The sequence below is a fragment of the Bombus pyrosoma genome, linkage group LG13, assembly GCF_014825855.1.
Source record: "Bombus pyrosoma isolate SC7728 linkage group LG13, ASM1482585v1, whole genome shotgun sequence".
Lineage (NCBI taxonomy): Eukaryota > Metazoa > Arthropoda > Insecta > Hymenoptera > Apidae > Bombus > Bombus pyrosoma.
Window position 1 is genome coordinate 9,309,978 of NC_057782.1, and position 25,604 is coordinate 9,335,581.

Sequence of the window (25,604 nt, forward strand, 5' to 3'; positions counted from 1 at the left end):
CTGATCTTAGCACCCTTAATACCTCCATAAGATTCCTTGGGGCTTCATCTCCGGTGCAGTCTCGTCTTTTGTTCCCTAAACGAACGCTTATTCTCAGCCATCTGTCTTCTATTGTTCTTGCAGCCTCCTCAATTATGACAGTGATTTAAGAGGCTCTGTTACTTGGTCGTAAAGTTAGTGCAGGTAAAACCATCTATTCCGATGTGTACAGGGGTTGAAGGGGAGGATGGGGGATGAAGGAGTCATAAATCTTGGAAGATGACGCCTGGCTTCCTTTACTTTGCTCGTTGACATCCACCGTGGCCCCTCGTCGATACTTTCGATATTTTCATGATACACGTATCGACACGCGATATCGATAGACCAACGTCCCGTGACGAATCCCATATCAGTGTCCACGGTGTTCCCGACGACTAGTCGCGATCATTTATTTAAACAATTTTGACGGGCCGCGATACTGATTTTCCGAGACGTCGATCGTGAAACGCATTTTCCAGAATTTGCTTTCCAGGATTTTCGACACTACGGTTACTTTCCGCTATTTCCGCTTATTTTCTGCTGAGAAATGTTACCGTTGTTCGTCTAATAGACGATTGCGTCACGAAATTCTTCGCGATTTAGGTATTTTAGAGGAAAAGTAAAGGAGTTAACGCTTCTCTCGACGATTCTGCTTGGCGCCACCATCGTTTTTACGTTTTTATCATCCACGGAATTCACACCCTCTGTCATTTTTCCGCTAAATACGTTAACTGTCGTCGTCGTATTGTTTTAGTAATCTCGAGAATCCAAGCGAAGAAGAAGACCCGTCCTGGTAATTGTGTAAAGTTCAGCAGGGCGTAGGAAAGAAAGTCGGAATCTCAAACGACGATTAAATAAACACCGCGTTGTAAAGTGCTGTGAGACGAAAGGAGGCAAAACGAGGCTTCTCGTTCTCTTGTTCTTGTTTTTTTTTGTTATTTGGAAAAAGAGCAGTTTTTTTCGGGGCGAATCTACAAAGGGTTCTTGACCGCTCTTTAATGATTTATTAATTACCCAAAGGGAAGACTCGAGGAGATTGGTGGTCCGGACATGAGAAGCGAAATTAATTATGAAATTCGTCTGCTCAAACGGGAATTTCTCATTTGCCGTGGAGAAAATGTACAACGATCCACGTAGCTTCCGATTGGTGATAGTGTTTTCTGCGTTTTTTAATAAAGCACGTTGAGAATAACGCCGGATTGACCCGTCGAGGAAAGAAAGAAAAGTTCTGTCAAACGCGAATGTACGATCTAGTTGTAACCTTTTCGTTGGCTGCTCTTTGCGCAATTAAAGGCAATGAAGTTTTATGAGAAACGTCTTTTATAAGAACTTGTAATTACTCTTTAGCCATTCTTACATTGTTGAAAATATTCGCAGTAACGTAGCTCATAAAGGAAGGTTTTCATCCCTGAATAATCGAACACGTACATACATCACCTTTCTGCACACCTTTTGGCTGTGATACTTGATAATCAAAATTCAAGGTACATTTACAATTGCCAAATTCTATTACCTATTGCGATGGATAATTAAAAGTTTTGCCCAACCGTCTGTAAATCGTCTTACAGAACAAAGGAATCATTGGAATTTATTTATTAGCAGAGATCGATAAATGATGTCACTGCTTGATGTTATGAAATAATCGCTTTGCCTGTGGTTAATCAATTATTAATGCGAAGGTAATGCCAGTTGCGGAATGTGACGTTGTTTCTTTGAAATCCTGTTAGACGTCTCGTTAGCGCCAATAATGGCAATCCGCCTGTATATTTATTGTTCGGGATGTGGTATTGTGAAACAAAGTTGATATCGTCGAACGAACAGCCTGTTAATAGATAGTCGTTAGTCATTGACGCGTTGTTCGGTTAATAGTTCCTCTCCGGTAATTGTTTTTCGAAATATTATTAATTTATTCGCACGTTTTTCTCCGAGCTAAGCGTTTCTGTAATTTAGCTTCATCGGCGATCCGTCACGAGATTCAATACGTTTTTCACGTAGTCCGTGGTTCGCGTAATATTCGTGCAATGTCAGAGTTCTTCGCTAAAAACTTTACGTTCGACAAACTAATACCAAGACAAAGATCATGCTCCGGAAGCCTCTTTTGTCGTATCAGTCTTTTATCGATGTTTATTTCCTGGTACTTCACGTTACCGGCAGGTTTCGATCTACGTAAGTCTATCAATCTTATCTCCTATTCGTTTGACGTAGAAATATTCCGACTCGTCAGTTGTCGATTTCGCTCTTAATCCTCGGTACATCGCTATAACTTTCAGCCCTTTCAACAATTAATAACAGTTCACACTGTGATAATAGGAATTTCGTAAAGTTTCTCCACCTTCCATTTTCGCTCGTGAATCAGACGTACGAAACTTTTCTACAATTGCACGCGAACTCCCTTGAAAATTGGCAAACAGAGAGAGAGTTCCAGGCCGGATGTCCAGTCGATTCGTGTCTCGAATCGTTCGACGCGAGTTCCAACGGAACGACTCCGGGAAACTTTTCCACCCATACCGGTTACTTGCAGACCGAACGATAGGAAGCGCGCTACTTTTCCATCGAAGATTACGTTTAATCAGAATTAAGGATGTACTTGTAGAGCATCGATGATCTTCGTCTCGTTCGGCCGATTCGAGAGAGTTTAATCTGCAGGAAGACTTCTTCGACGACTTGCTTCTGAAGAGAAGCTTAAATCGTAAACGATCGATTGAAACTTGCGCGATTTTTCTTCGGTTAATATCCATCGATATTTCACCTAATTCTTCCTCCGTAAGATATCTCACAGATAAATGTTACGCATTTTAAGCAAATTATACGAAATATCGAATGGAGCCACGGAAATACGAATCTTTGATCTTAATAGCAATTTTTATGGGAATTAAAGCGATTCCGCGAAGACGGATAGGAATTTAAGAAGCGTCGTACTTTCGTATAGATTCAGATAGTCGGTAAAAAATATTTAAATTACAGTAACAATTCCTGTTTTATTTTTTTCCTTCTTTTAGTTGAAACATATCATATATATACTTAAAATTTGTATCGCTTTGCAACACCTTACAGTAAAGTATCACGTCGATTAGTTCGCTTCTCACGTGTCGTACGCATCCCCGTTGTTACGAGAAGCGACACGAGAGCGTACGAGAAGCGAATAGATAAATTTACGTATTTATTAATTTGAAGGGAACGGATAAATCCTATTTCGATACTTGTGGCGCGAATCCCGATAACTTACGATTCCTAGCGGATGTTGTAACCAATGAATTCTAGCCGACGAATTCCCTATAGGTGGACCTGGTGTATTTATGACATCCGCAGCCCGAAAACTGCATGGAAGGAAGCAATTTGTTCGGACGCCAATACAATACCACAGTCTACGGTAATGAAACAGGGAATCGTTTTGTACGTGCAGCATGCAAACGCGCATAGCTATCCACCATTCGACTCGTTGCAATTTTTCTGTATCGCTGGTTCGCTGGTTTTCGCGTTTTCCAACTTACGCTCCGGGCTTTGATGTATCTTATTTCTATTTTTCGTCTGTTCCATGGTCAATTCATTTTTCAATTAAACGAAACTTGCGGTTCGATACTTGTTTCTCTTTGTCTTGGGCCGCGCTTTACAATTTATTATCGTTGGTATCAACCAGTAGTCTTTAATCCCGGTTTTTAATAGATTAATCAAGATATCTCGACTGTCCGTTTTATAGAGTCGAATGATCTTTTAAATGGTCTTGGAACTTCCGAGGACGCTGTTATGACAAATAGCTGTGTCAGTTTTAGAAGCGCAATTAGAGGATAGTAGCAGCGATGAAAATACGATGAAAATGAACTTTCAAGTAAAAGGAGCATGTACGTTGACCAAAAAAATTAATGTCGAAAGTTAAATTCCATCATCAGATGAGATCACAAGCGCGTGTTGTGAAATTTATAGATGCGTGCTGGTGTACACCTGTTCATCAACGTCACCTAACTGTACACATTATAAAGAAGTTAAAGTACTTACGTATATCCTCTATAATTAATTCTAATTTCAGAAGAATTACGTCCTCGAACAAACAAAACCCTGCAAGAATATTAAAATTAATTACATTCAATTACTATAGAATAGTTCGCAAACGATCAAAGAACAAAGTTTCAGTTCTCGAGGCAAGTCGCTTGTAAAAACTTGAACAATTGCAGTTCCATTTGTTTACTCGGAGATCTACATCACCAGGCGAGTCTCTATTATATCTTTCTTGCTCTTTCGAAAGAAACGTCTCCTCGCTTCTTTCTTCTTCATCAAAGTTTGTCGTAGGAAGGAAGTTACTTGGAGACCGGTTCGTTCTAAGATAAATTACCTGCAGGCTCTTCCTTCAACAGGTGGAGCCCGCTAAGGTTTACGGTTTAATTCCAAGAAAGTGTAGGGAATGCGCAGGAAGATTCCTTCCTTTCTATTATTGGAAAGATTGACGGTCGAACCGATCGTCGACAAGGTCTTCGACTTTCGACCAAAGGTCATTCGAGAGTGTTGCATTTCTCCCGCGAGAACAGGTTTGCATATTTTGTTCAAGCTACGCCGATACTTTTCATATTATTTTCATAACGAGTTTTCATATTATTTTCATAACGAGTTTCGTCCGTTTCTCTCTCGCTTAGCCATTTTTCGGGAATTGCGTGAAAAACGGGAATTATTCCTTTCATCCTTATTTTCTTTCTTGAAATCTCTTTTTTTCAATTGAGTAAAGGTATATCTTAATAAACAGATAAGTGGATAAGTTTGATGGTAGAATCGTGAATAAAATGACAGTGAGTTTTATTCGAGTAAAAATTTACTCGACAGAGTAAAGCACAGAGAAGAGGTGTTGAATTTAAGCATTTTGTTAGAATGAAAAAAGGAAGGTCAGGGTTATTTCTTAATTTACAAACTTGCATAAAAACAGAATACAATTGATCGTATTCTTCAACGTGAAATGGCATTCACAGGAAGCATTCATCTTGCATTAATAATTCATAAAACACATTACACATTCAAATGATTCTGTGTCCCAGACAAAACTTCGCAACGAAAGTTACGTTTTTTGCCGAAAACATTTCTTTCTTCTACCTCGAACTTTTCAATTCGCTAGCAACTTACCGAATTAGTAATTTTTTACGTTCCTCCTCCTGTCACGTTACTTCTCCAAGAAATAGCATAAAAAATCCCGGCTTCTCAATTTCTCCTAAATTTTAATGATTTTATTACAAATATTCCGTTAATTAATTCATAAATTACTCAAATTCAATTACTTAAAGTTACCTGTCCGTAAAATCCGCGTATCCCTCGGTCCTCGGCTCCTACCCCGTTTCTCCCTAAGTCACCAAAACAAATTCGTTTTTCCAGCTAAACTCGATTCCCCTCTTCGAACCTTAATCTCCCCTCTCTCTGGAAACGACAAATCGTCGAACAAGTCGAAATTCTTCCTCGCGATTGCTCGTAATGGATTCCGAGCAGCTGTTCGCGTCCCGTTTATCACGATAAACATATCCGCCGTGTAAAGGCCATTGCGGGCGTCTCCTTCTTCGACGAAACTTCTTCTCCTTCTCTTCGCCCTCTCCTACTACGATTCCCTGCGGCACACAGGTGTAGTGGTCGGCGTTCTTCGGCCTCCATACGCTTTCAGTTAACGCCTGGTCGTCGCCAGGTATGCCGGTTGCTTCGTGAATCGTGTCGGTCTGTGAAAGCGTATATCTGGCTTCGTGACTTGTCTCGGCGAACGAAAATCGAATTTCGTGCACCGATTTTCGATGAAACCGCGTGTTCTGTGAGTGATTCGGACGCCCGCACTTGGAAATATCGCGCAAGAGAAACAGTTATCCTGGAGCTGCGCGTGGGTGCCTCGCTCGAAAGGATTTGAATCATCGTCGTCGTGTCCATCGTTCACTGACTTTGTAAGTAATTTTTCTGCTCCTTCGACTGCATTAGGATTAGGGTGGGGATTAAATTTTAAAGTTTACGTTGATCTGTAAAATACCAAGTACCAAGTTTCACCGATTGATCATCTCGATGTACGAAAATTCCGCACGTAGACCGGAATTTTGATCGCTCTAGGATAGGACCTGTTGATTTCGTGACACTTGTGACGAGTTTTATAGATTTATTAAGCTTGTTGTGGTATATTCTCGGTGATAGTATATCTAGAAAGCAAAGATTTATTGCAACTCGGCCGAATATCGAAGTAGATAGGTGTGTTCATTCGTGTCTCGATTAAATCGACGTTTAACACGAATCGCGACACTCTTCTTGTATCGATCCGGTTTCGATTCTTTCTCCTTGGTTTTTCTTTTACGTCGACTATTTTAACTGATAATAGACAGAAAACGACCAATAATAATCGTTCCTTGGGAGAGTTTGCGTTTGGCGTTTCAAATAATGACGATTTATCTTCCACGCGAAACTTTCGTTGACTTTAACGGGCCAACCAACTCAATGACACGATTTGAATCAATTTTTCCGCTCGCTTATCACGCTTCCTGTATATCTACTAACCTCGAGCGATTCTCGAATCGCGAACGTATAAATATATGGCGAGTTTAATCGACGGCAATGATTAATGGTTTTTCATCGACGTTCGATTTTTCCCGTGTCGATAGGAAAACCAACAAACGATATTGTCGTGCTCGATATCTCAATAAAATAAAATAACGACAGACAATTAAAGGAACAAAATACAATAGCATAGCAATTGTCTAGCACCCTTCCTATTTCTTTATTTCTAACTTTCACACCTAACGATCTATTCTCGCGTTTATCATGTTTTCTCATGCGTGATTAAATGTATGTTCTCGTAGCGAACATCGTTTTATCTTTTGCCTAATTAAATTCACCTGCTAATTAATGCAAACTTATTCTTCGTACATATATAAAGCAAGCTGATTATTTGCCAATGATATTTCTCGCTGCGTAAGATACGGTTAAACATTTTTCGACACAGAAACATTTGGCTTAACGAACGAGAATCCGGTTTATCCGAATAAAGTCGCTTGACTGCGAGCTTTGTCGGTTATTAAAAGAAAAAGGAAAAAAGAAAATATGAGTGAACTGGTGCTGGTTAGCTATACATATTTCTTAGTGTTATCGTGACAGCCGTCACTTTCCTTGCGGTGTAAACGGGTTTCAACAGAAAACGACGCATTAAGATTCATATTAACTGGGACGCCTTAGATCGGTTCCATGTAGAATTCAGAGATTTCGAGAAGAGCTCGAAGGGTATGTTTTGGTTCGAGTGATAAACGCTTGTCAAGGCAAAAAGTTGTTTTGCCAAGAGAACGAACTCGGTCGTGGAACGATTCGTCATTCGTAGACTAGAACGTAGTTTGGAGTTTGAAATCATATAGAATTGTGTTGCCGAGCGGTAAACAGACTCCTGATAAAATAGTCGGACGATATGTTTACGCTACAAATTCATTAATAACATCTAGCAAATATATCTTTGTGACTTATAGAACTTGAAGATAAATCAAACATTTTTCCATTAATTAGCTTCAAGTATCACCACATGAAATGTTCTTTATCTTCTGAAAAATTACCTGCCGTTGTTATCATTTTTCTTTCCAATCGACACGTAATTATCAGCAGACGTAACGAGTTCTATATTTAGATGATTTATCGAGCTCTGATATTATATTTCAGGTTAATTAATTACTTGTCTAATAGCGCAACTTCGAAACACGTAATTTCTAAGTTAAGCGAACGTTACTCTTTTCTAGCCAAATTTCCTTATATCGATAAATCACATCAAATTTACCTTAAATTCGTTTAGATCAGTTTAGAAGTTTCTTAAGAATCATTTCTATACGCTACCAAGGCCTCAGTTTTTGGCTTGTTTATTATTACGTCGATATATCGGATAAGTCCCGAGAGGCGATCTCTCGTACCACGATCAACCCAGTCAAACAAAATTCTTCCCATATCGAACGCCGATACAAAATTCTCCTCGTTCCATTCATTCAGATCATGTACAGATATTAAAGAATCAGCTGGCGATCGTAGGCGATCGGAGAATTGTAATTCGAAGGTTCCTTCGCTGGCATTCGACTTCCTCCGTTGGCATCCGACTTCCTCTGTGCGCGCATGGTGTTTGGTGATGTAAAAGCACGCGATGAATTCGCTGAAAGCGCGTGGAAAAGTATCGAATGGGTATTTCAGTTGGAACACCGCGCTCTCTGTACCTGAAACGGGAGCTTGCTCGTCATTCTATGTTTCTCCGTTTTCAATCGTCGTTCTGTTGACGTAACGACGCCCACGCGAGCCCATAAACGGTCTATCCGGTTCGATTATTCGATAGACGAGCCGATGAGGCGCGTTTAATCCGCGGGACACTCGTATTGCTTCGTTTGATCAGTCACTTTCTGCGACTCGATACGACATACGTTGCGCCACAGCTTTCATTTATATAGATATGTTTCTTTCTAATGGGGCAGGGATTCTAAAAGGAATTAATTAACCGTATCGCGTTTGCTTTGACGTACGGCGATGTTTTCTTCCGTCTGAGAAGCGTTTGAGAAGCTTCTGGTTATTAGATCCTGTGATTCTTACAATTACCCAATTGCTTGCGTTAGCAATAAGTTCTCCCTTATGGATTAGAATGTACGATTTAGAAGACGCGATGTCAGCGAATGTTGTTGATCTCGATCGAACGATTAATTGCTTCGTAAATACGTCGATGAACGAGAACCGTCTTACGAATTAAGCTTGTGGTTGTTTCGATTTGCCGATGCAGAGGAGAGAAGCAAACGAGACGAGTGGCTGTTTGTCTTGTTGGAATTATTAATCGCTTTAAGTACATCGATGATTATTATGACTGAGGGAGGTCATATGAATTACAACGTTTGTAGTTGTTTCGATTTCGTAATGAGAAGAGATGGGAGGTGAATATTTCTTAATATCTTTTCAAGTATTAATAGCTTTGTAATCTGATAAGCGTAGTAATATGGCGAATACATCTTTACTCGATGTCAATTAAAATAGATTTCTAGATTAAATTGAATCTAGTGCGGCGTTTCATTCCATTGCAAAATGTTTACACAAATAACGATGCAAATCGATGCAAAGGCTAAATAAGTATGAATGTAAGATATAAGATATGCCGATGTATGCTTAAATAAACTCGAGATAACATTGAACTTGTTAATTCTAGGCACGTGAGATAATTTCTCACAAAAGAAGGCTGGAACACTGTATATTCAAACGAGTTACAATTTCAGTACTGTTGCTTTCTCGGATCGGCATAAAATAACATAAAGTTTGGAGCTGTAGAAATATTGTTAATGATCAGTACATGCATTGTTCTTTTCTTCATTCTTGAAACGAATGAGTTCTGACGCAATGGAATGATAAAAGAGGAATATGTTTCTTTATGTTCTTCACGGGTTCTCTGTTCCTTTCTATAGAAAATATGCGCCCCATTTGCAGAGAATAGAACAAGAGAATATGCAATTGTCATTATACAATTACTACCGTAAGCGCTTGAAACATTGCAAAATAATTTTTTCATTTTCTTTATTTTTTTATAATACTTTTAAGACTAAAACGTTTGAATGTTTTGATTTCAACCGCGAACCTGTTATCGCGCAATAATGATACGATATTTTATAATGACGTGTAAAATATATTGTACTTTCTCTATCGATCTATGAGTCATGCTATTAATGCATTCCATCGCGTGAGTCGATCTTTAGAACCGCTCTAAATTTAAGATCATTTATATCATCCCAAATAATTTGCAATTATATTCGATTGAAACTTAATTATGCGATACAACGTGAAACTTCCACTTTCCATTTACTTCCAACGAAGAAGATAACGTAAAAAGATATTCTTCCAATTATTATTACTATTTATTCTCGATACACAAACCGTATGGGTTTGTGCATATAGGACATAAATCTTATTTGTAACATATAAAGTATCTAATGTAAATTAATTTAAGCCGACTTAATCCTATACAAGCAGCGTAGAAAAATATCTTTTATTTATTTATAGTAAAATTTAAAACTACGTTCTTTTAGCAGTACCATTCCTGAGGTACACAGAAATTCTCTCATTTCTTCTGCCTTCTTCTCTCTCAAACGCATTATGTATATTTCAATTTCATTCCCAAATATTCTCACAGTTTAATTATTTCAAACAATTGCTTGAACCAGAAAGAAAGAAAATTCATATTCCTCATTGCACAATGAACTCTCGCATCTCCACTATTCATCCCAAGCTTCATTTGCAATCAACCCCATAACAACCTCGCATTCTTCGATCCCGAGTCTCTATAATTAATTTCTGCCACAATAGCACGACTTGCCAAGTACAAGCAAAAAGCAAACAATTCAAGCCCATTCCGCGTCTGACTCGTCACCCTCGAGAACCGAAAGATCGTTTCCCTTGCTTACCTGGGAAAAGACCATTAATCCGGGACGGCTGCGTCCCAAAACACAGCTCACGAAATGCCGAGAATTATTCATCGTCGTTTCCTCCGCTTCGAATTCGCGCGTGCCTGGAATGTCGCGGAAAAACCGGACTGGAATGCCTGGTCGTCGATTTGTCGAGATTCGCACGGCGACGAAACTCGCGTTTCGACGCGAGGAATGCTTCTAGCGGCGTGTTGATTGCGCTGCATTCGCGAATGCGCGTCGTCGCAGCGATAAATAAGCCGCTTATGCCGTAATCTAATCCCAGCCGGAGCCGAGGGCTTTCCAGGCGTATCCGTCGAGCGTGTACGCGTGTTCGCGCAGAGAAGATTGCCGGCGATAAGGCTACGGCAACCCAGTTGAAACGTGGAAACGCTCCAGTCGGATCCTAACGATCGTGCTATTTTCTGGGTAGATAAGGGTTTGGTTTTGGGAAATGGAGTTTTGGCAGAGAATGTTATATACATTTTCGTCGTGTGCGTACATGTTGCGGGATTTTGGGATCTTCTAATATACGCTGACTCTTATTAATATTTGTATACCAAGGTACCTTAGGTATTGTTCCTTTATACATTTATCGTTTTATATATTTATTTCGATTAAGTGCGTCGAATAGATAAAATTTATCTTTCTACTATCTAGAATATTAGTGTTTTATCAAAACACTATTTTTGTTTTTTTTATAAAACACTAGTACTTTTAGCGTTTTATCAGAACACCTATTCTAGGTAGTAGAAAGATAAATTTTATCTATTCGATGCACTTAGCGTTTCCAATACAGATAGATAAACAGCGAATAATGGAGAAATATAAAATGTCAAATAATCGGCTAACGCGCAATGTTACGTCGAATTTGTATATTAATTTCGTATATTCTAATGCATAAGTAATTTGCGAAAAGGAGAAACACGATGTTCGTGGCGTGTTGACACGTCATTTAGAAAGAGGATATCCTGTAGACTCGATTGGAAATAACAGATTTCTTTTCCTCGCTTTGGTGCTCTGACTTTGATTTCTTTTTTCCTTCTGTCGGTTGCTTCAGAACGCCGCAATACTTACGTTTTTTGTTGCGTTGCGGTGAGTCTGTTACTTCGTAATCCGATTATAGTCTGACAAATTATTACAAACGATATCGTTACAACGATCGTATAAATAGTAACGTTTTATCTTTCGCGAAAATTGTTAACGTTCTTCTTGCACCTACGAATACCGATTACATTAACCTTTTTACGCTCCATGTTCGCAAAAACGCAACATGCGTTACGAACTAATGGAAAAGCAATTTTTTTCACAGTTTAGAAAACGCATTCGGCCCTGAAAAAGTTAAAGGGATATTAATTAAATGGATTAATCTAGCTGCATATATCCGCACAAGGAATAAATTATCCAAGGAAGTACACACGCGTCGAATATGTTTCTCGAATTATTTGTCAGGGTAAATTAAGCAAACCTGGTCGTTGACCGGAAAATCTTCGATTTCTCTGGCTAAAAACGAGGTACTCTTGCTGGTTTTATAGATAGATTGCTTTCCGCGACTATCTGTTCTCCGCATTGCCGCGCACTGATTGGAATCCGTCCAATTAAAGCAATACTCGCGGATATACGGTTCCAATACGCGTAGGAAATATTATTTGAAATATTCCTGCTCCGCGTCGTCGATTCCAACAACTTATATCTCTTCGATTTCGTTCGAAACTAATATTCCGATAGAGCGTATCATCTCGCGAGGACCTCGATAAAAATACGTTCGAAAGCGAGTTCCAAGTTCTTTCTCGCTTAAGCGAGGCTTATATATCTTCGTTTTACATATATTATCCCATTGTTTTCTCGTCGAGAAATATTTATGCACGTAGTATCCTTTTTTTTACAGCACAGTGAAATCGTACTGCAAAAAATGTAAAATTTTGTATTTTCGTCTTTTTATATAACGTCTTTTTATTAACGACCGACGGAGATAATGGCCTGTATACAATTTTTCGACGAAGAATTCTGCTTGAAAAGCTTTCGCCGGTCGCTGTACTTTTAAAATTTTTCATCCTGAACGTTTAATCCTCTGTTGTTTCTCGCCCAAAGAATTTAAAAAATACCAACGTACGTCGTAAAAACGTATCCACGAAGCAGTCAAAGGCTCGACCGATCTAGTCTCCATTGGAAAAGAGTTTTTGGAAGAAAATATTCGCACGTGCTCGAGATATTTCGAGTGTATCGTGATCGTTCGCGACGATATCGCCGTTCGTTTCGGTTTACCCTTTGCGGTCATCTAAATTTGCATGTTTCATTGATGAAACATGGCTACAAGGAAGAAACGACAGTTACATTTACAACTGGTAAGAGGAGAACGTTTCATCTCGAGTTTATTACGCGATATGAAACCAGGTTTGCATTTTACGAAGAAACTTTTACATCCCGACGGTGGTTTCACGATATTCGGATGTCGATAGGTATCGGACACCAAGACGTTGTCGCTACGAAATCGAACTTGCTTAAGAGAGTTTGTTATTTGCCAAATTCTTCGTATTGTTTTCGCGGCTTTGAGGAAAACCAGAAGTCGTCGATATTGGAATTTTCATTCCCTTTGATAAAGTGTTTAGTTTAAAAGCAGCTGCGAGATAATTTTCATATGTTCTAAATGTAATATATACATGGTGATAGTTAAATGACACGTAACGAATCGTAGAAAATTGATTTGCCTATGGTGTCGTGAGCCTTTAAGCTGTTGCTAACGTAGAAGTCATTAGAATGCTAGAGCGGTGTGCGATACGATAGGTTGATTAAGTATTGTAGCATGAAGTATGACATACGATGTAGTAATTTTGTGTACTTGTAAAGTGATAAGACATTCGAGAAGGTTCTGAAACGATAGAATCGCGATCGTGTCTTGGTAAAGACGACTTATCGTCATTTTACCATAAAGCTACTATTTGCAATAGAAATACAAATAGACAAACTGTTGGAGCAGATCGAAAAGGTTACCAACTTTTTTCGTACACACGCATATAGGTATTTCGATATATTTTGTATCGTTCGAGCGGAAACTAAAATTTGAGAAAAACGGAAATAAAGATTTTGTTTGCAGTGGCAAACAAAATGTTAAAGTTCGATTTGCAGTCGTGTAAATTGGCCAAACTAATCGTATAAACGTGCATCACGACGATTGCCTGGTTCAGCCTCACCAAACGGTATCTCGTGTCCAAGCAGAAATAGATAATTGATGTTGACGCAGTGCGGCTTGTCTTATCACTCGGTGTTCCGTTTATCGTATCGATTTGCGAGTAAAACTACAGCAGAAATGATTCACAAACACCGAAAGGTACACGTTTGCGCGTGAGAAAAGTGTTTTCTCGCGTTCAAATACTTTTTCGATTGACAATTGGTATAAACACGGAGCTATTGATTTACTTTTATAGGTATTTAATGTCACTGGCAACGCAATAGGATTTCATTACGTAAAAAATATAGATACAATCGAGATTATCGTTAATCGTGGCCTGAAACAAAAAGCTCTATTGTCATTTTATTATATCACGCTATTCTCTTAAATAGAAAGAATGTTACTCGAATTATAAATATATATTGGGAAAATCGTCTTATGTTTACAAAAAAAAAAAGAAAAAATAATAAAAACTATTGAACTATTAAACTAATATCACCATGTAGTCATTTGACAATGACTATCTTCCAATTACATGTATATCAATGATAGTCTATTTTAAACGGTCTATATAATTCGGAATTCCTACCATTGACAGCAATCAAGATACTACTATCATAACGTAATATCACAGTAGTTCTATCACGTGCTATTTGCTTGTGTTACGAATAGATCTCATCGTTGTTTTTTAACACCTTTTGTCGCGACTAATTTTGATAAAAATGGTTATCTCGTCTTCTTTATTAAATTTTTGTTCCTTCACACGTGTATCTTCAGACGTGTCGATCTCAATATCAAGTCGAATTACGATGTTAACCGCGATAACGATAGGTAAAATCATTATCAGAGAATCGTGGCAATGTCCTCTTGGTGCCACGTATCACTGAATTCGCCATGTTTCAAATTTATGCTAATACTACTTATAATTATCGATTTAATATTCATATAATAGCGTCGTTACATCGATTGTTATTTGCATTTTGCTCGCTACGTGGATAACGTGTTTAACTATTTAACTTAACGCGTCAGTTTCACGGTAGATTCGATTTTGTACAGTATAAATATATTTCCTAACGCGTAACGTTATCAGTTCGAAGACTTTTGCATTAATTCGCGAACCAGAGTAAAGGAGAATTTTCATTGTATCGTCCAGTTCGTACATTTACCAAGTTCATAGGAAATCTTGTTAATCTCTTCTATATCAGCTAAGATTTCCAAATAACGGACTTATTCGCCGTAGATATATTCAATTGTTCAGCACCGAAAATAACATTTTTATCATCCTCAAAGGAAAAGAAATCATGGCCCTGTTTCTTCAACACTTGACACTATTCCTCGTACATTCCAACGAAATACTATCGCAAATACTCTACCGCAAGCATCACCATTTTTCTTCGTCTTTTATTTCGCGGTTACGAACGAAACACCGAGCAATTCTCCCGATAATGCAAGATAACGGTGTACGTCTGTCGAACAGGTGGTTCAATAGATGGTAACGGCAAACTATAATACGATCAAACCGCACGATTCCATGTAGGAAATACACATGCATCAGGAAGAATCGAGCGAGGCTGTACACCGTACCGTGCCTTGATTTTATTTATTCCTCGTTTCTGATCGGTCTATCAAACGGCACTAATTGCATTTCCAGGCTGCGCGTTCGAAACGGGTAGCCGAATGCGTCTCGCGGAGACGACACGGCCGTGCGGATCAATTTGCTCGCGTAGAAACGAGGATTATGGTCTTAATTCCCCTTCGAATTGCCTCTGACTCGAAGACTGACTCTCGAACGCCGTACACCTTCGAGCTCGAGCGTGACGCGATCGATAGAAACGCGATGCACATTTTAATGGACCCCGTACCCTGTCGCGATTAAGACCGGTCGAGTGTTGACGAGCTTGCTTAGAGAACGTTTGTGTCTTTAAATGGTGATTCGCTTGTGCGCAAGTTGACTCACTTTTGTGAGAAAATTAGAAATATTCCGGGAAATTAGAAGTAGACGAATGTGGTATGTAATATCGGATGAGACATGATTTTCCATTGGGCAATTTTATTAGGGGTACGTTTGATCGGATTAGAAGTTGACGTAGTAAAGTCACACGCCATTGGAAAAGTTCATTATCGTCGATTATTTGGGGATTGTTAATGTTAATAAGTTACGTTAGTAATATTGCTGAATCGGTGTCAGAGTGCTTTTGTATAGCAATGTCGTTGCAAACGCAAACAACGTGTTTCACGTGGGAAAACTCTCCGAATTTCTCCGCAAACTCAATAAAACCAAGTGGTTCGTAACAAGTACTCTTATCGAATACAATAGCATCTACTATAACAAGTGAAATTTTAGAGAGTTCAAGTATCCCCTGCATATATTTGTAAAACAGAAGTACTCTAAAAAGCACGAGTCTCACTCGAAACGTGAAATGTTCCACGCAACGAGAGCTTTCGCCCAAGTTTCTGCTCGTATAATGACAAAAATTACTACCGTTGCCAAGAGTCTCGCAACTGATATTTCATCGATCGTCGTCCAAAATTTCGTTATCCTACCGAAATTTTCATTCTTTGTTTCTAAAAGTCCTGTGAAAAAATGCATTAATTGGGAATGTAATTTATCGATTGTTACAGGGCACTGAGAATATTCTAAAAAATAAATCTCTTAATTTCTAACACAAACACACTTTACAAATGCTAACTCCGTATGAGAACTAATATCATCGAAAGTTGTTCATTCGAAAAATTTCAACCGCGATTCCGTGACTTAAACTATAGCCCACTTCTCGAATAAACAAATGGACACGACAGATCCAGATGGAATAATCGGTTATATTCTTAATAAATTTAGTGAGAAAACCCCTGGAAAAATATTCGAATCTCGATGCATTCGTCCGCGTCTTTGATGGTGAAGCATAGAGCGCCGCATCGTTGACTCGATCCGCTCAGATATTCCTCTTTGTACGAACGTTGGGCTGGCTGAGGCCGTAGTTTTCTGCTCCGTTTCGTTCCGTGGAAGGACGATCGCCGCAGTTTTTCGCATTGCACGGTGTCCTTTGAAACGATCCATCCGTCTACCGTTGCCACTGCGGAGTCTCGTCTCTCTCCTCCGGGCAGGTTCCAGTTTCTGGCTGATATCCAAAAAGCCCTAGCCCTTTTGCTAACTTTCGCCCATCGCGAGGCTCTGTCCTTCTGTTTTTCGCCGGCTGTGGCTCGTTCGTGACATCGAGTGACCGGATTTATATCCACGGAGAAAATGCCTAGTCTCTCTCGTCGTTTTAACTGGAGCTAGTTGCGCGTTTTAGTTGTTTGTTCCAACAGAGGTTCCCCAGACAGAGGTTCGACTCTCGCTTCGGACTTCTCTCCCTCGTGGTAGTTGGCGGTTTACTGCGGCGATTCTTTGCTTCCACACGAGTGGCGGATTTATGCGCCGCCAGAGCGGAGGCAGCCAGGGAAACGTCCGCGTTAGGAGAATCGCGTTCTCGATAATTCCCGCTGATTTGTCGTTCGCCTTCCGCACGTGTGTTTATCGGGGCTTGTATCGTCTGACGTGTTCAGGGCATAATTCATCGGAATTTTTCCCAGTGGATGTGCGATGCTGGATATCGAAACGAATAACGAGAAAATAGGGGTTTCTTGGCTACTTTAAACACGGCTGTCGTCGGTAGACGTCGAAACGACAATTTTATGAAACATCGCTGTCAAATCGACGAACGATATTAAAATTTTAATCGAGCTTGAGATGCGGCGAATCGTTTATCGGCCACTCAACTTGATATTGTATTTAGCTTTGTCATTTCCTTGCATTCGCAGGGATTTATGGAAATCTACTCGTGCTTAAACAGTTAATGAGAATATTCTATCGAGAATTTCATTATTGGAGTTGATTAGTTGGATTCCAGAGAAATATTTATCTTATCCTTGGACCTGTTCCTCCTCTGAAAATGAAGCGCGTAATTTCTATAGATACTATTTAAATATAATATCCAATAATGATGTGATAATAATCGCTGTGCTCCAGACACTGAAATGGAGTTTTCGTAGCAAACGTAATTCATGTTTACCGTGGTTGAATTACCGGCATCGTGAACGTGATTGGATATTATAAAGTTTAAACACGTTATAATTAATTGTAGCGTTCGTACGTGTAATGCGAACGAAGTTCCCGTTTATTAGTATGCAAGAGATTTTCACTTGTGCTTCCATGTAACGCGTCAGGGCAATAACTAGCGAAATAATGAAATAAATGTCTACTTTAGTCGCTGGAATAAATTTCCAATTATCTACCGAAAGATAAGAGTTCGAATTTTTCATCAGAATTATAATAAACATTGTCACGATTCCGAATAAACTGGATCCTTTAGGAATATTCGTTATGAAAAGGAAGAGAGTAGAAAATCAACGTTTCCGAAGGTCCGCGGTAAATTATCTCTACAGCAATTATTAGTTGCCCGGCACAATTTGCTTTTCGCATAAATATTAAAATAGTTTAGACCGAGCCGAAGGTCGACTTGTTATCGTAACTAGCTTTTTTAAAACTCTCCTTTTAATAGCAACTCTTCTTAGAATAGCAAAAAAATTACGTCTTGTTTTGCGCATCGTAAACCCGACCTAATCTTAATTATTCCTAATTATTCCGCAAACTATCTCTGTTACATTTGCAAATTAAACACCAAGCACTGGCGCACTTTTAATTACTCTGCTCGAATGCATCTTCCATCTGAATCTCCATCTCCGCGATTCGAAACGAAATTCCGAATCGATGGATTTATTGGTCGTTTCAGACGATAGATACAGTCGGGATTATTTAAATCGGGCAACGCTACTAGACGATTACCACAGAGCGGTCTCGCTAATTGCACATCTCGATGAAACGCTTTCGCAGCAACGGAAAGATCGCGGTTCCGAAGTCCCTTGGCGAAATTTCGCCGCTAATAAACACCGCGATCCGTCGACGCAACCTCGATAATTGGCAGATATTCTCGATTCCGCTAAAGAGCCGAGCGTTCTCTAACGTTTTCGATGCAGCGTGCGTACGTTGGTTTGCGAAACCGCGAAACGAGATGGCCATTATTTAGACAGTGAATTAGTAGATCGTCGTTCGCACGCTCGAAAAGAGAGCACATTGCGAAATGACGCGAAACATGTCTCTCAAATCGAGTGGTCGATCGAAGATCACCGAATCGTAAATTAACATTGTTTTATGGTCTTGAAAATTAATACAGTTGTTAATCTTCCTTATCAGTGGATCGTGTCATGGCGATGTAATACGACGCAGAGTATCACCTTAAATTCGTAACGTGAGCGAAATTCTTTAAGTTACCTCGTAGCGTAGACTTTCGTTTTGTATGTTCTGACAAGCATTTCCATTATAATTCCATTTTCAATCGACTGAGAATCGCATATAATGAAATATTCAATTAAGATTTTCAGTTTGTTCGTTCTAGTTGGCCGATTCTTAATCTTGATCAGTGCGTTTGATAACGGAGGAATATCGAAACACGTAGTTCTGCTATTAATTCTATGCGCTTGCACAGTAGCGTTTACGTAACGGGAAACAATAATTTTCTTAACGTTCTAGAAAGCTTAAAAATATAGTAAACATTGAGTTAGAATGCCCATTGGGGAAAGAATTCTGTATCTTATCGTATTCAAATAGCGGAGTGAATGTGTACGTGAGAATGACTGGCAATTGTTGGGAAAACGAATACGCGCATCTCCGTGAAAGCATCTACCGAAAATGTTAACGCGGGTAAGTAGCGGTATTTATCGATCTTGGTCTTTTCTCTTTCCCTTTACGCGATATACGAATTGCATGAACTCGAAACTTGGCCGATAGTTGACGAAGACTGATGAATTCGATTCATGGCGTTCGAAATTGACTTCAGGGAACTGGAAGTCAACTAAGTCTCTTGATTCACCGTGTGTTGCCAAATTGCACTTAACTTTCCCGCCATTGAGTGTTCTGAATCGCGAAAATAGGGAAATGGAGGAGGCGCATTCGTGTCGTTCAAAAGATAAATGCCTTTTATTTTTTAATGCTGACTTTATCGAGTTTGTCGGCGGTCTTTTTCGTTGCATTCGTATATTCGCTATTGTAAATTTTCGCGTATTTTATAGATATATCGATTACGAAGCTTTTTATTCAGTGATATTTCATTCTTTCTCGAATACGGGAACGAACTAACGATATTTCAATGAACAAGGATTTTTCTCTTATTTTTAACACATCCTTTATATAAAATATTCGAAATAATACGTTTCTGCTAATAGGATTTTTATCGTATATAGAAAAGATTCAATTATTACGGGAAAAGTAAAAATGTTAAATCTTTGTGCTCGTTTACTTAAAACACTCGAAAGAAAATGTACATTTTTCCTTAATGGAATCTTCGTCTTATCATCGAAAGAGATCGATTCTTCTGAAAGGAAATCAATTATAAAGAGAGCGAAAATTCCATTAACTAGTGAAGCATCGTCAAGAAACATACAAAGAAATCTTTTCCTCCGAAGAAATCACGCTCCCACGATCACGGGGATAATAACTCCGACCATAGTATTTCCATCGAAAAGAAATTCGCCCGAAAAGAATCGAACAGAGACGGAGAAAGAATTTGAAGATCGACGATAGGATCTCGGATCGATCTGGGGCACAGGGGCAAGAAGGAGGACGGAAACTCCTCGAGTAAATAGAAACTGATGAATCTCGGCTCGGTTAGAATCGTCGCGAGTAACATTCATTGGGATACGGGAGCAGGGGGCTCGAATTAGTTTCCGGCCTCTTCAGCTGTTTTTAACGAAAGCAATTTCCTCGAAAGCAGCGACAAGCTTCGACGAAGTTGTTGGGCGAGGTCTGGCTGCGCGGGCTGTTGGTTGGATCGTGGAAAACGTCCTTTTTATAAAACCTGTCGCTTTCATAATATGCTAATGCCGCTCGCAGAAAAATTCGATACCGTGAAAGTACGCGAGAAATTTTATGTGACGGGCCACTAGTGCGGTTTCGCTTTTCGAAGATCAAAAGACCGCGTTGCATAGTTGCTGCACCAGCTACTTTTTACTTTTTCTGCGTAAAAATCATCTGGCAGATGTGCTTGAAAAAATGGAGAATATGTTAAATTTCTCACGATATTCGTTTTGTTCTTAGTTAATTTCGTTCCCTCGTTGACTCTGCACTTTTTATTAACAATCAGTGTTATTTGCACGATTCACGTTTTCGTGATGGAAACTCTAGATCGATGGTACGAACGATATTTGCTATCTCCTAAAGGTTACTCAGGTAGAAGAATAACTGTTGTAATAAATACCTGAAGTAGTCGCTATTGTTGTACCCGCTAGCTCTCAGAATCTACTTGGTTGATCTAAACGATTATGTCTCGCCAGTTCGTGGATGTGATTTTCTGTGGCAACTTTACGTCGCCTGAATTCTCTTGGCTCGATAAGCGCGTACGATAATCGCATGCGAATTCAACGAATTATTCTTGGATTATGAATCGTCGTATCACGGTGTACTTTAGATAAATATAACTTTGGACCGATGGTAACAATTTTTCAAATGTTCGATGTCATAATAATACGTTGATAGCATCTTACACGTAGCGTTTTACGTTCTACCGCATTTACATAAGAAAAATACGAAATAAATTCGGTCAGAGATTAAGGTGCGGCCATTAAAGAGGATGCAGGAATTTAGGAAATTTAGAAATCCAGAGACTCTTAAATCGTAGAAATTCCTCGTAGATACAGCATCTCGAAGAATTTATAAAATATTTCTATTTTCTACGATTGTATATTTTGATGAAATCGGAAGCACAGTCCCTTTGCCGAGTTCTTTGGGTTTCACCTTTTACTTTGATCTCTAATTGTACGTAGACGCCCTTCGTTTCAGCAGTTTGTTTCGAAGTGTTCACCAGAGATTTCGTTTCAATTCTTGTCTTCGCTTTTTCGTTTGAGAGGCGTTTGCGTTGCAACGTGAATTTCCCACGACCGGAAAGATCTTTATCGGTCCATTAACGAGTCATTCTTTTCTGTTTCAATGAACGAAAAAAAGAAAAAAGAAAAGAAGAAAACAGGGGAGAGAGGAAGAACCAAAACGACCGAGACCGAAGAGGAACAAACCTCGGCGATCATTGTTTCGTTCGTTTATTCATGAAATCCATCGAACGAACCGGCGTCACCGTAAGAAAGCGAAGTTTGTAATTAAATCGAGAGTCGTTCCGTGATATCGTTTTCATCTCTCCAATTAATTTTACGTTCCACTTGACGAACACTCGTCCTTTCGAGGCCTTTAATTACCGTGCGAGCTCGATAATTACAATTTTTCGTGTTAAGGTCGCTGAAACGAGTCGCTCGACGGTATCCGGTTTGGCCAAAATTTTTCTAATTAACAAGATTCGAATCCTTCGACGATCTTGTCAAGATTCTTCCGATCCAATGTTGCAATTACAACTGGAGAAGAAGATGCTTTAACTACCCCGAACTTTAAAATGACGAGGGAGGAAGCCTTCGTTCGACCGTAGGTATTCTTCTTAAGTTTATCGAGTCGACTAATGAAAGAAGTTTGTGTAATCGAAATATTTGTAATTAAGAGAGTCGCTACGCTGTATCGATATTCTTCCAAGACTCTGTGATCAATAAACTACGGACATTGGGGGAAATTCGTATTTTAATGGAATTGAACGAAGCCTAACCAAGGATTTGTTTCAGTTACCAGGAGAAAAATATAACGAATACTTTGGATATTTTCTATATTTTTGTATGTTACGCGTGCTATGTATATTTTTACATTCTCAAATCTTCAATAAATGCACGAACGTACTCAGTCTAGCGATCAAATTCTGCAATGTTTGATCTTGATCCATTTTCATCTGTCGCTCGATTGTTTTAAAACTATATTACTCAACTACGTTACTCAAACTGCAACTATAGATGTTAATAAGCGATATCTAAACAGCGACTGCACAAATTTTAATAACTCATAGTTTAGTACGCCGCTATAATTCTCTATTTGATTATCCGAATACTTTTTCGAGCATCCACTGACAAAACTTAACTGTATAAAGTGGCTGTCACGTTTCGAGGGGAAGCTCCTGGCCGAATGCTTATTCGAATTTCTACAATGTTACTCTTGACACAGACGTAAAAGTAATTGCGCAACCAGAAGCGGTCTTGGTGTTCTCGGCATTCCGGCAGACTTTCTTTGTAGATGTTTCGTCGTAAAATATCGCGAGACACGATAGGTCGAATCTTGAACTATGTGTGCCACGTGGTGAAGAGGATACCAGAGGTCTGCACGAGAGACCTCCGTCACCATTGGGAAAGTGTGCCATCGAAAGGTCAACGTTTACACGTTTCTATACAGAAGAAAACATTTTCTTCTCGTTCTTTCGTCGCGACCGAAAGATCCTAGTACACCTCGTTTCTTCGTCTTTTTCCGTATACGGTTCTTCCTACCCGTTTCTACCGCGCTACCGTGGACATTTGCTTCTACTCTGCTCGCGAATAAAGAAAGAGAATTCTTTTCCTTGCTACCTCCAAGTCAAATATTTTTCTCATCCTGAACTCGTAGTTTCCTTCAACGAATTCTTATTTGTTTGCCGTGCTCCTTGGAGCGAATTAATTACGATAGAAAATCGATGTCCTTATATGGTGTCACTCGTTCTTTTTTTATCGTATTTCTTTGACACTGTAGAATAGAGAAATTGGAGAAACTGGAAAAATTGAACCTCCGTTGAAGCATGCATTTTATGTTTCTTTCAAATGTTTAAGCATTAAAATCTATATGAAAGAAATATATATATATATATATTAATAACAAAAGTCTAACAGAAAGAAATAAAAAGAAACGTACGAAAGAAGGTATAGTCTATCGAGATTCTCTTCTTCATTTCCAAAATATCAAGGAAGCAAGAAAAGAAGGAATTACTCGTATATGTGGGAGGTTTCCCAAGAGGTTCAGGCGTATTATAGAGGGAATACGAACGAGGAAGAGAGACAAGCGAAGCAGGAGCAGAACGGAGGCAAAGGTCCCTCGCAATTACCGCGATCCACGACGCTGGAACCGATCCGCTCTCGAAAACTGGTCACGTATCTTTACCTGGACACTCAATCGGCCGGTTCTTCTCCTGTTCGCCCTCTTCTTGCTCTTCTTTCTTGTTCCTTCCTTTTTCGTGGATCACGGTCGGGATTAGAGGAAGAGTCCATTAAAGGGAGGACTGTGCAGTTGCAAAGCCACTGGAGCGTGATCGTGGCTCTGGCGATCGGCCAGAATCCGCGAACAGGTTCGCGATATTCCTGCATCGATCTGTCCCGCGTGATTCTCTGCTGCGAGGCATTAATAAAAGATTTGTCGATATCGAGTCGCGTTACCATCGTCTCGCGAACTCGTTTCACGCCGTTTCAACCTGGACGAGTTCGTTTCGATTCTAGATACCCGAAAGCTACCACTTCGTGCTGTCGAGATTCGTTGGAAGATTCGGAAGCTGGTGGAGGGTCTGATCCGGCCGATGAGATTGTGGCTTGATGGGATTTAGTTGTTGGGAAAATTGGGTATTGTGCGGTGAGAAATTAGGACTTTGGATGAAAATTCGGCAGGCTTAGCAGGCTTGGCAATTTAATCGACGAGATTGTTAGTTGATGGAATTTTTTTTTGTCGGAGAAATTACGTATCGTGTCGTCAGGAGTTGACAGTTTGATCGGGTAGCTGAGAGATCTAGTCATCGAGTCGGCGAGTTAGTGGATGTCGGACGAATCTTTAGAAGTTAGGGACTTGAATGTGAAGATTTAATGAACTAGTTCAGGGGATGTGGCATTGGAAAATGAGTTCCGAGTACTTTATAGGGATTTTGCCAGGAAATTTGAACAATTATAGAACACGCAGCAAGTAGAGCGTTAAATCAAGGATTATTGCTTGAAATATTGATTTCGAGAAGGGAATATATTTTAGCAGTAGGAAAACGCGTTAAATCCTCTGTTTGATTCAATAATTTATCATTAATAACATAAAATACAGAGTTTGAATTTGCCGGAAAACAAGGAAAATGCTATTAATCAAACAACATTGAGCAACATTGATATTCTTCAAAGGTTAATCCGTTTCATTTATCACCGGACGAACAAATCCGTTTACAAAGTTACGCAACAATAATTACCAAGACAATGAAAAAGTATCGGATTTCATTTTCTCCCACTCCGTGTGTAATTATAAATACGGCCGAAAATAAATCTGACCGCGTTTAAACATCAGCTGGAAATGAATATCGCAATGTGATACCACGGACCATCGAAATAATCGGAAACGTTCAATTTGCGTGCACAGATGCGGCCTCTTTTTTTTTTCTCCCACGATTATATCTTCAATTTTCGATCGAAATCGCTTGGAAATTAATAAACGCGGTAAATAGAAGCGTAAAGCTCGAAGTAACGCTATGAATATTTGCAAACCACGTGCATGGTGACTACAAGGTATCGCGCCCACCGTAATTAGCCATAACGATGTATGCACGCGCCAGCGTAACACGCAGATTGCGTAAATTGCGGACTTATCCGAATTACACAGCAAAATTATTTCCATGCAGTTGATTACTACCGCCTAGATCGGAACAACCGAAATCAATGACGTTAATTTATGGGCGAATCGTGGTTAAACTCCATGTGAATTCGATTTAACGACGCTCGGTAACGTAGTCGACGATTTTTGAGTAACAGTGAGTGATTTTTGGGATTTGCCCGATATTTTGGATTCGTCTCTTAATTCTTTTTGGAAATTCAGTAATAACTGTCTGTTTACTACAATTATATTTAACAACAAAAGTGTCGTTAATGTCTGCAATAACGAGTTATTACTCAATAGAAGATGAGAGAGTAAAATGATATTATAAACGACAGAGAAAGTTCGAAAGTCGTGTGATTACGAAGGTACCTCGGTGCAAATGGTTGCCTAACCTGTGTCACGAAAGCTAAAAATGGCATCGAGTTTCGACAATCCACAGACGGCTAGTCTAATTTAGTAGATTGCTTGTCCCCAGACGAGAAAGCTCGTG

The 25,604-nt window shown here is 39.4% G+C and overlaps 1 protein-coding gene across 8 annotated transcripts in view; it reads left to right on the forward strand.

The window, feature by feature from the left end:
- The window catches only part of LOC122574302 (putative polypeptide N-acetylgalactosaminyltransferase 9), a 295,412-nt gene that overhangs the window by 86,625 nt on the left and 183,183 nt on the right, over window positions 1–25,604 (forward strand). Inside the window, exon 1 of one of the 8 annotated variants that reach the window (XM_043741731.1) lies at window positions 5,675–5,915. The exons of the other annotated variants lie outside the window; for them this stretch is intronic. The gene's annotated coding sequence lies outside the window, so the exon portion shown is untranslated. Of the gene's footprint in view, window positions 1–5,674; window positions 5,916–25,604 lie in introns of those variants that run through there. 8 annotated transcript variants of the gene reach the window in all.